We start from the raw sequence: 13,966 nt of genomic DNA on the forward strand, positions 1-13,966 counted from the left end.
GCCCCAATGGGGCGTACTCACGTATTCGGAATTAACAGCAGCAGGTTTTCAAAACATTTATAAACAGTATAATATAAAATTCAAACCCAATTCTTTGACCAGTGAATCACAATAGGATGAAAACACAATAGTAGAAATAGTTCCAAAAATAAACTTCAGGATAACAAATGAAGTCTTCTGCCTTTATTCTTGGTGAATGCAGATAGCTTCTTATGTGAAATCAACAGAACGTTGCTTGTAGTCAGCAGTAATACATTATTTAAGTTTCGCCTGTTAACAGAAAATTCCAATGCATTTCGGGCTATCACATGAGCCCTTCGTCAGGGGGATCTACAAGTATAAACAATAATAAAATATGATTTACAGATGAAAAAATTGCCTACAATGATATACTTTACTAGTTAGTGGACTCAACAGGAGCCAGGGGTTTGTGTGTTATGATGTTGCGACAGGCAAAGAAAGAATCAACCATGAGAAGTGCAAGTAAAGTCCCACAGCCAAAAAGAGACTAAAAAATCATAAAAGTCAACACCCGTGTAAATATGGCAAGTCCGTACTAATATTGATCACCAGCTACTGGGAAGCGTACCTAATGTCCCACTGCCACAAAGACTGAAAATTAATATTGAAAATTAATAAAGGTACACCTGTGTATATAAATTTGTGCTAATCTAGATCAACAGCGACTGGGAAGCGTACCTTAAAGTACTGCAGTACGTGGATTCTAATATCAATACGCTGAATCAATCAGTCCACAATAAATGGGGTTATATCAAGACTGTCGTTGTCGTAAAATATCTGTAATCCAAAAGAGACTGCATCAATATGGGGTGCCTGTAATCAAGACTATACGTATCGATGACCAACAGGATCCGCTTACCAACCAACAGCCTAACGTCGCCTCAACAGTAAAAGTCCAACACCCATCTTTGTACCAATGCGAATTTTCAACACGGGTATCTGTAGCAGGAAATACATAAAATAGAAATAAAATGCTTGCCTTATGAACAGAATATCCATCCTCGGACCAACTAGATATAACGCTAAAGATTACGCGCTTACCAACAAGCTTTGAATACAGCGTCAACTCCACGACCAGACACGCCAAGTTTCTGGCTCGAGAAACATTGCGTGATCACGTTTTTAAAAAAAAAACTGCGAAACTAACATAGAAACAGGACTCAGTTAGTAGTTCATCTAGCGGGCCACCCGCCCATGCTGAATATCATGCTGTGCAACAGTTGACCTCGAGAACAGGCTGTTAAAACAGCCGCCATATTGAAACGTGAAGCCCATCACCAAGTAAAAATGAATAAAAAAAATGAATAAAAAATGAGAAATGTCGAGAGACGACGTTCAACAGGAACAATAAAGTTAAAATGAAAGGAATTAAAAGAAATAAAATTAAGAGACCTTAGGGCAAATGGAAATACCTAATAAGAAAGCAATAAACATAAAATTTAACATAGAACAATATCACAGTTTCAACTTTGTTACAAAATGTGTCATCATAACAATCTCAGTTTTGTTACAGAATATGAGAACAATACAATGTCAACATAAAGTGAGCAAATAACAGCTACTCACTTAGTAATGTACATAATGCACACCAGGAACCAACTAGGAAAGAATTGTTTTAAAGGAAACATGCCAGTTCAAATTTATCATTTAACCCCTTTGGGAGTAAAGTTTGCAAAAACCAAATCCAATAGGATTCGCGTTGTGACAAAAGTTTCGTCATGTCCCTGTCTAAACGTGGTGAAACTTTCTCTAGAACGCAGAATCTCAATTGAGCAATGGAGTGCTTCTTCTCTAACCAGTGCAATGCTAGCGGTGAACTTATGGTTTTAGTACGTATTCTACTCTTATGCTCAGTTATACGAATACGTAGCACCCTCTCAGTTTTGCCAACATAATACAAATCACACGGACATTTGATCAAATAAATCACATGACGACTGTTGCAATTCGCATCAAAATTCAACATAATCTTTTTACCAGTCCACGGATGGGTAACATACCTGCCCATGATAACATTGTTGCAATGTGAGCAATTCATACATTTCGTCATACCTCTAAAGGCAATGTCAGAACTGACTGTGGTGCGACTCAAAATTTCTTTAAGATTGCTAGATATTTTATATGCAAGCAAAGGTCACTCAGAAAAGATTCCTTTAAAATCAGATTCTGTCTGAAACAAATCCCATCTTTGTAAAATGCTTTTTTTAACTGAATCAGAGTTAGTAGAAAAAGTCGATACAAATACTTCACGATTAGGTCCTGGTGGCTTGTCTTGCTTTTGTAATAAAGCCTATTGAGTAATTGATTATTTTGTTAAAACGAGTGCATACTTAGCTGCTATTTTTCTATAATTCCTGGTAGAGCGGCAGGCACCGTGGCACCCTAAAAGGGAGGGGGGGTTGACTCGCCACCAAATGCCCACAGGCTACCACAAAAGCGACGCATGCAGCGTGGCTCCTGACGCAACCCCCCCTCACCGCGTGAGGAGATCGCTGCCTGTATCGCGGCAGTATGAGATCCCGTGGACCACTGGCCGACCGGCTCGGACCCACTGTAACCTGCACCCCACCCCTGCCGCTGGGATGAGGGAGTGCTTCAAGTGGCAGCAGAAAGTCCGGCGAAGACTGACTCCGTAGCGGAGGTCACGGGGACCGACCAGAAAGTTGCAGAGAGCGGTGGAGGCTCTCAGTAGAGAAACGGCCTGAACTTGCTGTAAATAGTGTTTGTTGCACAGATAGAGGGCACAGCAGCGCGTCTGAGGGACACCAGAGCGGTCGCTAACTCAGGTAAGGGCATAACTAACATTTTATTTTTCAAAGTGGAGACACAATGCAATTAACAGATAGTAGGCAGACATTCCGACACTCCCGATTCATGCGGGAGACTACTGATTTAAAGGCTAGTCTCCCGCCTCCAGATTACCGCAAGCAAAAACCCGATTCCTCGGGGTTTCAGCAGCCAGGGCTTGGTATTGTGTAACGTGCCAATTCTAACAGCAGTAGTCAGAGTGGCGATGCAAGGGCTCTAGACGGGGTGAAAAAAACGACAAAGCCTCATTAACATTCGATAGGTCTGTGAAGTACTGGGAGGTGGGGGCGGCGGCTGTGTGTGTGCCCGGAAGCTGTTTCAGCGCGGGCTGACGGGGAGGGGGGGGGGGTGTATGCACTGACCGCAACCTGCCAGGCCGGTGTACAACTCTTGCATCCCCCTCTCACTCTGCCTGCCATTGCGCTCCATGCTTCTAGTAGTTGGGATCGAGCCCCGGGTCTACCCGCTCACAGGGCCCTGCATGGCGAGGCCTGGCCCAACGCTATCAAGGATAGGCAGTCCACTCTCAAGGGGAGGCGGTCAAGCGAGACTCGTCGATCTGGCCCCCTCCCCCGCAAAGTTGCACTCCCCGCCACTCGGCGCAGTTGCTGGGGGCTCGTCTGTACATAAAGTGGGGGGGGCAAACGTGACTCTCCGCCCCCCCTACCTCACAACTCGCCGACTGCCCCCCTGGCCTGGCTCCGATAAGGAAATTCCCGACCCTCGGCGCTGATGCCGGAGTCGGCTGCTCTCTTCCCCCATGGGCTACCCACCGGGGGCTCCCATACGCCTTAAATCACGTCTGAAGCTAATTGGTGCCTAGTAGCCGGGAAGTATTGTCCCCGCATCCGAGGCCAAGCAACAGCGGATGCCAGCAGGCCTTCCCTGCTGCCGCCTCCTATGCCAAACACCCCATCACCCAAACCCCCGTCGCACCCCTGACCCCTGCCACACTGGTGTCGGCAGATAGCGGACATCTCGGGGGCCGGGGCATCTGTACATGGGGCAAGGTCCCGCGTGGCGGGGCCCTTGGGTGGAGGGGTGGCTGGGGTGATGGACTAACCTCGTGCAAGGAAGGTCGGCCTCTACCGCAGCACGACAGAAACGGCGTCAGGGCAGCGGGAAAAGAGGGTGACCAGTGGGCGGGAGAGGTATATGTACCTCTCCCCCCCCAACCCCTCTTGCCCGGAAGTGACGTGGGCATTGGGGACCCGCGAGGGTCCCAAACCCTGGGAGGTGGACTCGTGTGCCATCCTGTGGCACTAAGGGGGGCCGCCCTCTTAGGAGGGCCCCCTGCGTGGACCCGGGGCAGCCCTGCATTCTACCATCACCAGCCCATGGGGACCGTGAAATGATATACCAACATTTGTAAAGCACACAGCTACCTGCGGAGAGGTGGTTCGTCGCTGGGGTCCATCGGTAAGATTAAGTGAGCTATTGCCCAGAGTCACATGGTGCTGGGCTAACCTGCCGCTGGCGTCTGGGATCGAACCTTGAACCCTGTGGTCCGGAGTCAGGCACCCTAGCCGCTGCACCACACCTCTTCCAGACTTGTAAAGCCAAACTCTGGTGCCAATCTTAGACATACAAGAAGGACTATCAGAGGGCAGTGACTGTGGTCTGTAGGTACAAGGAAAGGACACAGTGCCCTGGCAGGATACAGTAACAGAGACCACACAAAGCTTCACATCACAAACACGGCCCACAACCTCCTGTTAAATACACACAAATACCAACCTGCAAGGCAATGTGCAATCCAGACACTGCACACAGCATGTAAACATCACAGCAAGTGCACTTTTTACCTACGTAACACCCAGTATACCAGATAAATCCATGCCATCAGTGATACCATGTGTCACCCCTGGCTTTTCTTTAACAATATAATGCATTCTGGGAGTTGTAGTCCTGTCCATTACAGCGGAACCATCAGGACTATCGCACCTGAAACCAGTGGTTTGTGAAAGGGAAACCATTGAGCTGGTTCTCCGGGGCCGGCACAAGTCAAGTGTCCTGGTACAAGTTCTGCAGCTGTCCCTGGCGATACAGAGCCCAGATACTGCTGCTAGCTCGCTGAAATGCCAAGGGGTTCCTTTTAAAGCTAAGAACTTCATGGGTCAGTGGGAGCTTAGGGGCAACACTTACTCCTGCATGTGCGGGTGAGGTGTGAATATCTCATTCAAGGAGCACACGTGTCACTCACATGAATCATGACTGGACATTTGTACAAGCTCAGGACGTTGCACCACCTTCTATGGCTCCTCTCGCAGAGTCAGACTTTGCCCTCACACCTGCAGAGTGCAGCGGCTCACAGCAGTGACTGGCCACTGTGCCCAGTTCTTCTCTGAGTGTCCAACACTGGTCTCCAGTGCTTTGTTGAACAGGCCACACGGGTGGTAATTTGTATTCAGGATGAGCCGTTTATTAGGTCTCACTGAGCCCAGGGCATGCGCTGGCTCGGAGAGACATTTTGGAGGTGAGTTTTCAAAATGCTGCTGGCTGGCCTAGCGCTTGCGTTCACGAGAGCGTGCACGCGCGAACCACTAGCCTTCAGCAGCACTTTGAAAACTCGTGCTTTAGCGCGTCATCGTGATCGCGATGACTTTCGCTTTCAGAGCGATCGCGATGACTTTCGCTTTTACGGCCGCGCGGCGTTACTTTTACTGCCGTGCGGCCAATGCTTGTTAGGTCTCTGGTCTAGACGGCGCTCATGCGCTGTCTTGAACCGAGACATGCAGTATCTAAATCTGGACTTTTTTCCCCTCTCCACATTTGTGAAGTACATGCATACTTCATGCCCTTTCCGGTATTTTACCCTCCCTGAGTGCACAGTCCAACTACGATAAACCTCTGAAGCTATTTCTATTAATTGATTCAGGACTCATTAATTATTTTTTAAACAGGGTGACTTGTCCCCTAACATATTAGGAGGCTGTTGCAATTAACAACGTTGGGCGGCGATTTGTATTATTTTAAAATCGTGTGCCTGGCAGTGACCACCGCTTGCCACTGAAAAGCTGCTTCATAATTAGCGCACATTGCCACTTAATTTTATGATTTTCCCCGATCCGTCGTGACAGTCTTCCTCCGGCTACATTACTGGCGGGGCTGCAAGTGGGTCAGCCTGTGGTGTTATTTGAAACATCTTGTACCAACGCTGGTAAGTGTACGTGATAAAATGCAAAACAGTGACGTGCGATGCCCAGGATCACACACTATGGCCAAGTGGAAGTGCCGGGACCAGAACGCAACCCTCTTTGTTCCATAGTCGTCAATTCACTTAAAAATCTATTCCCTATGCCGTTCAAAATGTCTGCAAGACTTTGTAAATACTGGTCAACAACACCAGCTATGGAACCTACGGCGAAAGAGTTATTTTGCAATAAGGAAACCTATTTTTAAATACACAACTTTGTTAGAAGCAATGTTAGCGAGATACAATATTCCCTTTTAAACTAAACACGAACACACTAAATTGCCGTTCCAGAACGCAGGGTTCAAATATCTCCGAAAAAGTTTCAATAAAACCGAAAATACTGCAACAACCGAACAGCTGCTGCATAATCATAAAACATTTCCCCCTTCATGTTTTGGCGTTCCCGATCCTTCGTGATCAGACTTCCTCCAACTGCATTACATGCGTGCCTGCAAATGAGTCAGTCGGACGCTCGAGGCAGGCAGACAAACAAGGTTTGGTTTTAGTGACACCGTCCCAACCCTACCGGCCTTGGGAGAGGCGCCTGTATGTTCAACATTGTATTGGTACCTTTCATTGTGTCCTCCTAGGCATTACAATACATGTTGCATAGCTCATTTGTTTTGTGTTTCTTTAGTAAAACACGTGCAGCGTTAAGGGGTTTCTCTGCTGTTACCCACCTAATATTTGTACAGCCGCGCTGACGCCGCACCCACTCTGAATACAGTTACCAGGCGGACCCCACTCTCTAAACCTGAGCTTTAAACAGACAGCAGGGGACATTTTTGCTTATTTGACTCCATTCCGACTCATTACTTTTCAATACTTTGAATAACGCAAGCGCATTCATTTGTCGGTACTGACCGCGCTTACGTTTGCAGAAAATAACAAGCATTTGCAATGCATTAGGTCTCGCATTTACGCGAGTTTGAGCTATTGACATTGCTAATAACAATGCTTATTGGCATTGTCATTTACAATGCCAATAGCTTTAACTCGTGAAACTGCGAGACCTATTTCATTGCAAATGCTTGTTGAGAAGTTTACTGCCGCCTTTCTCGTGATGCCCGGGGAATTGTTTTCTGTACTGGGTCAATGAGCGCAGAGACCTTCGACTGGTGCCAGCGGCTCAAGGGTAGTCTTAAATTATGCGCAGCTGCAGAGTGCACGGAGACGGTCCTTCATGGCGGAAACAGCAAGTCCCTTCTCCTGCTCTTCACCTACGACGCACCGGCATTGACGCAGGGACATTAATATGTTAAAAAAACATAGAAACATAGAAATAAAGCAAATCAATTGTGCATTATTGCTTCATCTTTCATAAAGCGAAAAGAAGCAAGCAGGCCGTTACTTAAACATTTTGCACGCTGGTAAAAATGCAGAGCAAACTAGTTTGCTCTATTTTTGCCTCATATGTACTATGGAACGGAGTAAACCAAATGCGTTCTGTATTTTTAAGTGGGAGCGATCAGTCTGCCTTTGAGGGAGGATTAGGTTTGCTAAATCAGTTCCTTGCTTAGGAAACAGAGTACACAAGCAGGAAGTGGGTGGCAAATGGTGTGCACTTTTGCGGCCGCTTTGATGTCCTCAGTGTCCGCGCGGCTCACTGAGGACATCAAAGCGGCCGCGAAACTGATCAGGCAGTGCTTTTCAGGCTGCCAAATGGTGCGCGCGCCCTGTGCACATGCACTGTATTTGGAGGCCTGAAAAGCACTAGTTTGCACTTCCAGATCCCCCTTTTACAAAAGCTCTCGCGAGGTCAGCGCTAAAGCGCTGGCTCAGGCGAGACCTAAAAATGAGCAGCATTTACTAAAATTCTTCTACATCCATAGACTGTAGAGCTGCATGACCTGAGTGAGTCTCATGGGGAATTACACACTGACACTGCAACAGCAGGGAGCTTGCTGCAGAAACGTTCAGGTTTAAAAACAAAATGCAGCGGAAAACAACAAGAGCTAGCTCAGCATGCCAAACGAGCACAGCTGGTTTCCAAACCATCATCTGAAACCTCAACACTTCAGGGCATGAGGCTGAAAGGTTAGTTAGATTAAAAACAAGCATTGGCATAGCCAATAGGGCTCGCATTTGGGACCTTATAAGTGTTTAGCCATGCAATAGTTGCATAACTAAATACTTATAAGGTCCTAAAAGCGAGACCTATTGGCTATGCCAATGCTTGTTTACATTGGGGCCGATTCACAGAACTAATCCGAGATAAAATCCTGAACTTACTACTTTTGGTATTCACAGAAGGCATTTAGTCGTAGTAAAGTTAGGATTTCTAACTTTACTTCTACTAAATGCCTTGTGTGAATACCAAAAATAGTAAATTAAGGATTTTCTCTTGCTGCCCTGACGCCGTTTGGGACGTGGGATATGGGATCACCTGGAGCTGTTCTGTGTAATGCGGTGAGTGTCTTTCACCTCCCCACCCTTTCGGGGACAAGGCTGCTAAGTCCGGCCATTGCCGTCGCTGCGGCCGCCTTGGGGGGGGGGGGGGGGGGGGCACAACAGCTCCAGGAGGGCTTTGGTCAGCGGCCCCTTCCCCTGGTCGTTTCGCTTTCTGCAGACCGGAGAGGGGTGTATGGGGGTCGGAGGCTCCAGGCAGTCTAATGCGGCTTACCCGACTCCGGTGGCCCAGCCCTCGCTCGCCAGTTGCAGCATGGGGGATAAGGGGGGGTGAGTGCCACGAGGCCCCCCCGGCCTTCTTCTGTCCAGATAATGGCCTGGGCCTTCGCCTGCGGGGGCCTGTTGCTGCCTAGTGATGCAAGTGTGTGGTGCGGCGTTCCCACGCACTCAAGGACAGCTCTTGGCCGCACTGTACGCAGGCAGGTTTTAGAGCAGGCCATGGTAAATACACGGGGGGAGGGGGCGGGAGTGCTGGGTGCGCCCCCTCTTACCAGGTGTGTTGCGTCCCTTGGTCTGGGGATACAGCTTGTGTCGCTCTTGTTGCGGTGAGTGCTGGCCATTTTCAGCCCCCCCGACACCCCTCCTCTTTCCCTTATTTTTAATAAAGGAAACCGGTGGCTCCAACCTCCTGCTTGATCCAAGCCTGGGGGCTCAGGCTGTACCAGGTCCTGACTTGGTTGTGAGGGGGTGTGTCTGTGGCATTTCTTCACCGCGGGCCGGTCATCCCGTCGAGTGGGGCCGAGCTGGTGACTATGGCCACCGGGTTAGTGCCAATATCGGCCACACTCACCAGCCCTCACGCAGCAACATACAGGTAACATAAATAGACAGACAAGACATTGAAAATTTCTGCAGGTTTATTAGCATACCAAATATGCCAACATGGTGGGTTATCTTACAGGCGATCCAAAGGCAAGCCGGCCCTCGCGGCCTACCACCTGATGGGCCAACTTGCATCGTGGCCTTAGCCAATCGGTGCTTAGCGGTTGTGGTGAGGGGATAGCCCCTCCCACTTCCAGTGAACTGTCGGCCTACCTCCTTACTCACGCCCCCCCTGCAAGGGGCGGAGCATTCAAGCGACCCCCGGTTGTACAGGTTTCCATCTGGCCGTAGGACAGATGGGGGGCCGTCGCACCTCAGAGTCCACCGCAAAGACTTCCTGGCGATATTCGGCCTCAGCACCCTTAGTGCTCCTGAAGAGGGTACCCCTGAGTACCTTTCCACCTCTGGATTACCCTGTAACTCCGCCACAGCCCGGGGTGTGGCGACTGTCGCAGCCAGGTACCCCCACCAAGGCCGGCATTCCTACTTACATCCTGCTATTTCTAGGGCCTCTCCCCTATCCAGCAATAACAGGTCCATGCTTATACTGGACAAATGTACCCCATCGTCCTCAAAGCACCCTGTGAATTTGGCGTGTAGCACCCATGTCTAATGAAGCCAAATCCCCTCTGCTCAGTGATTTTACGCATAGTGCAGATATACCTTTTGTGCGCAGGCTTCATCGCCTCCCCCAGCCGAGCTCCATGCCCCGGGAGCCGGGGGGTGAATTCAGACCACTAAAGTTCACCTGTCCCCGACTGATTGCTAATAGGCACCTTGTGGTCTTATTCCAGGGTGCATTACTTCGCCACATTGACCAGACAATTTCATAGTTCTTTTCGATTGATCCCTGCCGAACATAGTAACGGCGTCAGGGTGAGGGACAAAGTGGCCACCAGGTGGGCGGGGGAGGAACTCATACCTCTCCCCTACCCCCACCTCAGCCGGAAGTGACGAGCGTGACCCCGAAGGGGTCTCCGGACACTAGGCTGTCCAGTGTGCCATCCTGTGGCACTAAAGGGGCAGCCCTCTTATGAGGGCCCCCCGCAGGGACGTCGTCGGTCAGCCCACAAAGCGTCTGGGAAAACCTGAGCCCACACAGGCTTGAAAACTCATGGCCCAGAACAGTTGAGGTGCATGTGTGGTAGGCGTTCGGGTTTCATTGCTTAGGTTTTCAGCAGCAGTGGCATCGTATGTTTAGCGACCTGCTTGCAAACTGTGCCCCAGTGTTTGAAGGGATGTCCCTTGTTTTGTTTTTGTTGGAAAGTGGATTATAAATGTAAATCATTTCTAAAAGGTGCATTGCATGTGTTACCGAGGGTACTCCATGCCAATTGGATGCCATTAGAGAGGAGTTTCATATGTGATCCCAGAGGCCTAATGCGTCAGACACTGGCCTCCCGTGGCTAGGGGCTATGACATCACGGCACATCTGAGGGGTAAGAATGGCATTTGCATGTTTTAGCCTTTGAACTGATGAATCAGGAAACCTGCGTCTCAGGGTGTCTGCATAGCCTTGCATTGTGCAATGACCCTCAGTGTATTGGGATGTATGGATTTTGGGGCACAACCCCAACGGTGTGGTGGGCTGTTCTGGAGTGGTGTGGTGTGGCTCACTGGTTAGAGGCGGCAGATCCGGAAGCAGAGGTCGGCCCGGGACCAGGGTTCGATTCCCGACGCGGCAGGGTCTTGGGCCAAGGTCAGCGGACTCGATAATTCTCGCCTCGGTGCCTACTCGAACCATGGATCCCACTCAGCAACTCTGGGCAATAGCTTGATTAATCTCCACTTACGGCCCCATCCGCGCCGGGGATGCTTGTCTTCACCTTGGAGATGCCCAGTAGGGACCATCTCACAGGGAAAGCCAGGATGGGTTCCCCAGTGGTATACAGCGCCGGGACGCCCCGTTGCTGGGGCAGCTGTGCGCTTTACAAGTATACAACATTTACATTTACATTTACATTCTCGAGCGGCTCTGGGGTTGGTGTCAGGCGGGGAATCATTCACGTGGCTTAACCGCACAGGGGTCATTCAGTTCACCATCGGTTATCTTCTGCGTTGCAGTGCCTGCCTCCCAAGCCATTCTTACAGCTTTGGGGGCCTGGTTTAGAGAAGTGTCGCACTTGCGCATGACTAAACCTACCCAAGCCTTGCTGGCACCTTCCGAGGCATCAGTGCCAAGGGTGACCACCTGCATCTCAGGAAGCGGTGGGTCAGAGCCATTGGGCTTGGGCAAAGTGGATCATGGCCCAGGGCCCCAGCCTCCGAAGGGGCCCCCTGATAGCTTATATACTGTTAGCGGATTGTGTTAATTACCGTTTGCCTCAAGTGCAATTGTAATGCGGGCGGTGTGTGAGAAATATTAGTTAATTTGCAGAAATGTTTGTGTTGGTTCCACGCAACATCCATATAAAGTATCTCTTAGATCAAAACAGGACCTCAAGAATGAGAATTGGTGGGTGTCACAGATATTATTTGCAGTAATGTTAGTGAGCTGCTGCTGTGTTCCTAAGTGGACAGCACAAGTCACTATCAGTTCTTGGTTCATTGCGGGCCAGTTATTGTTTTCTTTTCTTAAAGACACCAATCTGCACAGACCTTTGAGCCTGCATTAGCCACACATATACTTCCTACATTCTGGCCGACGCTAAGACCATTCTGCTCTGACTCCACTTTTGGTCTGGCTGACGCAATAAAGCCTTTTACTTGTTTAATCTCAAAGGACACATGGTGGCACGTTTATGGGCATGTGTTTTTCGGTCTTAGTCCAGCCTGTTTAGTTGAAATCCCTAAGGTGAGAAAGTAAACCCTGGACTTCCAAAAGTGACGTAATGGCCCACCTATGTCAACTCGCAGGACCACTTGGTGGCACGTTCATGGCTATGTAGTGTTTCTGTCTTAGCATGAGGGCTGGCGATGGGTCCGTCTGGTTTCTACTTGAAGGGTCCGGGTGTGGACAGTGCGGTCTTCTCAATATACATAAATCTTTTGTAAGCGGGACAGGTTTAAAATTCATTTGAGAGCCACTTCAGGGGCGTTCAGGAGCCACAAGTAGCTCACGAGTTACCTGTTTGGGATTTGTTATTGAGAATAATGTGCTCTTCACACAATGTGAGGACCAAGTCGCACCAATCACGGATGCGAGGGAAGTTTTAAACATCTGGAAAAGTCCTTGCTTGTGGCTAACGGAAGGATTGTTGAAAGTGGGTTGCCCTTCCATGAGTGAGGTTGGATTTAACATCATAGTTAACTCTACAAGAGGTAGGTTCATATAAGGTATTCACGAATAATCATGAATTGGCATACGAGGGAGGTTTAGGTTCAGAAAAAGATATGGCCACGGATCATCGGAAAGGGCAGGGCTATTCGGAACACTTCCTGTGGAGGGCTAGCAATGCCGGGGGATACAAATCGAACCAGGGCTATTGTTGGTTCAGCACCAAGAGTCACTGTTGGTCAGCAGGTAGGGTTACTGTGATAGGACTACAGCAAGTAAGCAGGATGGGCTGTGCAGGGGGGCTTCTGCCCCCAGTGGGAGAAACCATGTGTTTAAAGCACTAATGGCTACAATGTTGAAGAAATGGTGGCATGGCCATTATTCCAGCGAATTTAGGTAGCTGGAATTATAGTGCCCCCTGTCCCCACCTGCTGGTCCGCGACAGGGTTCTCGCAGAAGTTTTAAAGTGCATGACTTGCACGAGGAAGGGATATCAGCCTGTAATCACAGCAGTTATATTTGCAGGCAGAAGGAGCGGGGGTAGCACGCATTATGGCCGTGTTATGTAGCAGGTCTATAGGTATATACATCTATAGGTCTCAGATTTGAATACAAGTACATTTCTTAGGGTGTTTTTGCACTTGGCAGAGAGATCGAGGTGTAATCCCCAGGTCAAAGATCCTTTCTAAACAAGATAGCTCACTAGGGTATGTGCCTGCTGCTAACCCCATCTGTAATGTGCAGTGCATGAGTAGCTAGCTCATTCTTTCACTCTTTGAGTGTGATAAAATTAGTAACAGTAAGTTGCGTTGCAAATAACAGCTTTATTAAATATCATGAAATAATTGCGATTGTACGGGGTGTGCCATGCACAGTTATTATTCTTGGAGAACCAGGGCAGTAGAGCTTTAAAAGGCTTCAAGGGATTAAGAAACGTTGGCATGCCCATTAGTCTAGCTGTCTTATTGTGCCCCTCCCCCATCCACTTGCCTGCGCCATGGTTTAACTCTGGCAGAGGTTTTTTTATGTGAATGACTTGCGCTAGGTGGAGACAGCAGCCTGGAATCCCAGCACTTATATTCGCAGGCCGAAGGTGTGGCGCTAGCGTGCAATGGCCATGTTATGAAGTGGCCAGTAACGGGGATGTCCCTCAGCATAAGCCGTGGGTACCACAGGACAATTCACTTATGGTTATGTGACTGCCTGCCCCAAAGATGGCCCAGCCAGGAGGGTAGGAATGGTTGCGCTTAGAGGGGGCCTCAAGGTATGGGGTGCACTTGTTGGAGGACTCTGGCTGACTAAGTGTATTAAAGATCCTACATGTCCTCTCCTGCATCCCAGCGATAGTACAACCCGGGGCTGGGTAATCCACACCAGGGTGGGTGCACCGGCACGGCTACACAACATCCGTCAAAGTCCGCAGTCAGATTGGGTTTGGATTCGGGGCAGACTGTCCTCCCTTTCTCACCATCCACTGGCACAGGACTACTCAC

General features: G+C 49.2%; 2 long non-coding RNA genes across 2 annotated transcripts in view; one reads left to right on the plus strand and one right to left on the minus strand.

Moving 5' to 3' along the window:
• The window catches only part of LOC146813583 (uncharacterized), a 105,636-nt gene extending 101,578 nt beyond the window's left edge, over nucleotides 1–4,058 (minus strand). The window contains exons 1-2 of the long non-coding RNA XR_014966046.1: nucleotides 3,893–4,058; nucleotides 881–960 (exon numbers count right to left, since the gene is read on the minus strand). This is a non-coding gene — a long non-coding RNA (uncharacterized LOC146813583). The remainder of the gene's footprint in view (nucleotides 1–880; nucleotides 961–3,892) is intronic.
• Nucleotides 2,505–13,966, plus strand: part of LOC146813584 (uncharacterized) — a 90,727-nt gene continuing 79,265 nt past the window's right edge. The window contains exon 1 of the long non-coding RNA XR_014966045.1: nucleotides 2,505–2,807. This is a non-coding gene — a long non-coding RNA (uncharacterized LOC146813584). The remainder of the gene's footprint in view (nucleotides 2,808–13,966) is intronic.

Source organism: Triturus cristatus, chromosome 7, assembly GCF_964204655.1.
Source record: "Triturus cristatus chromosome 7, aTriCri1.1, whole genome shotgun sequence".
Taxonomy (NCBI): Eukaryota; Metazoa; Chordata; class Amphibia; order Caudata; family Salamandridae; genus Triturus; species Triturus cristatus.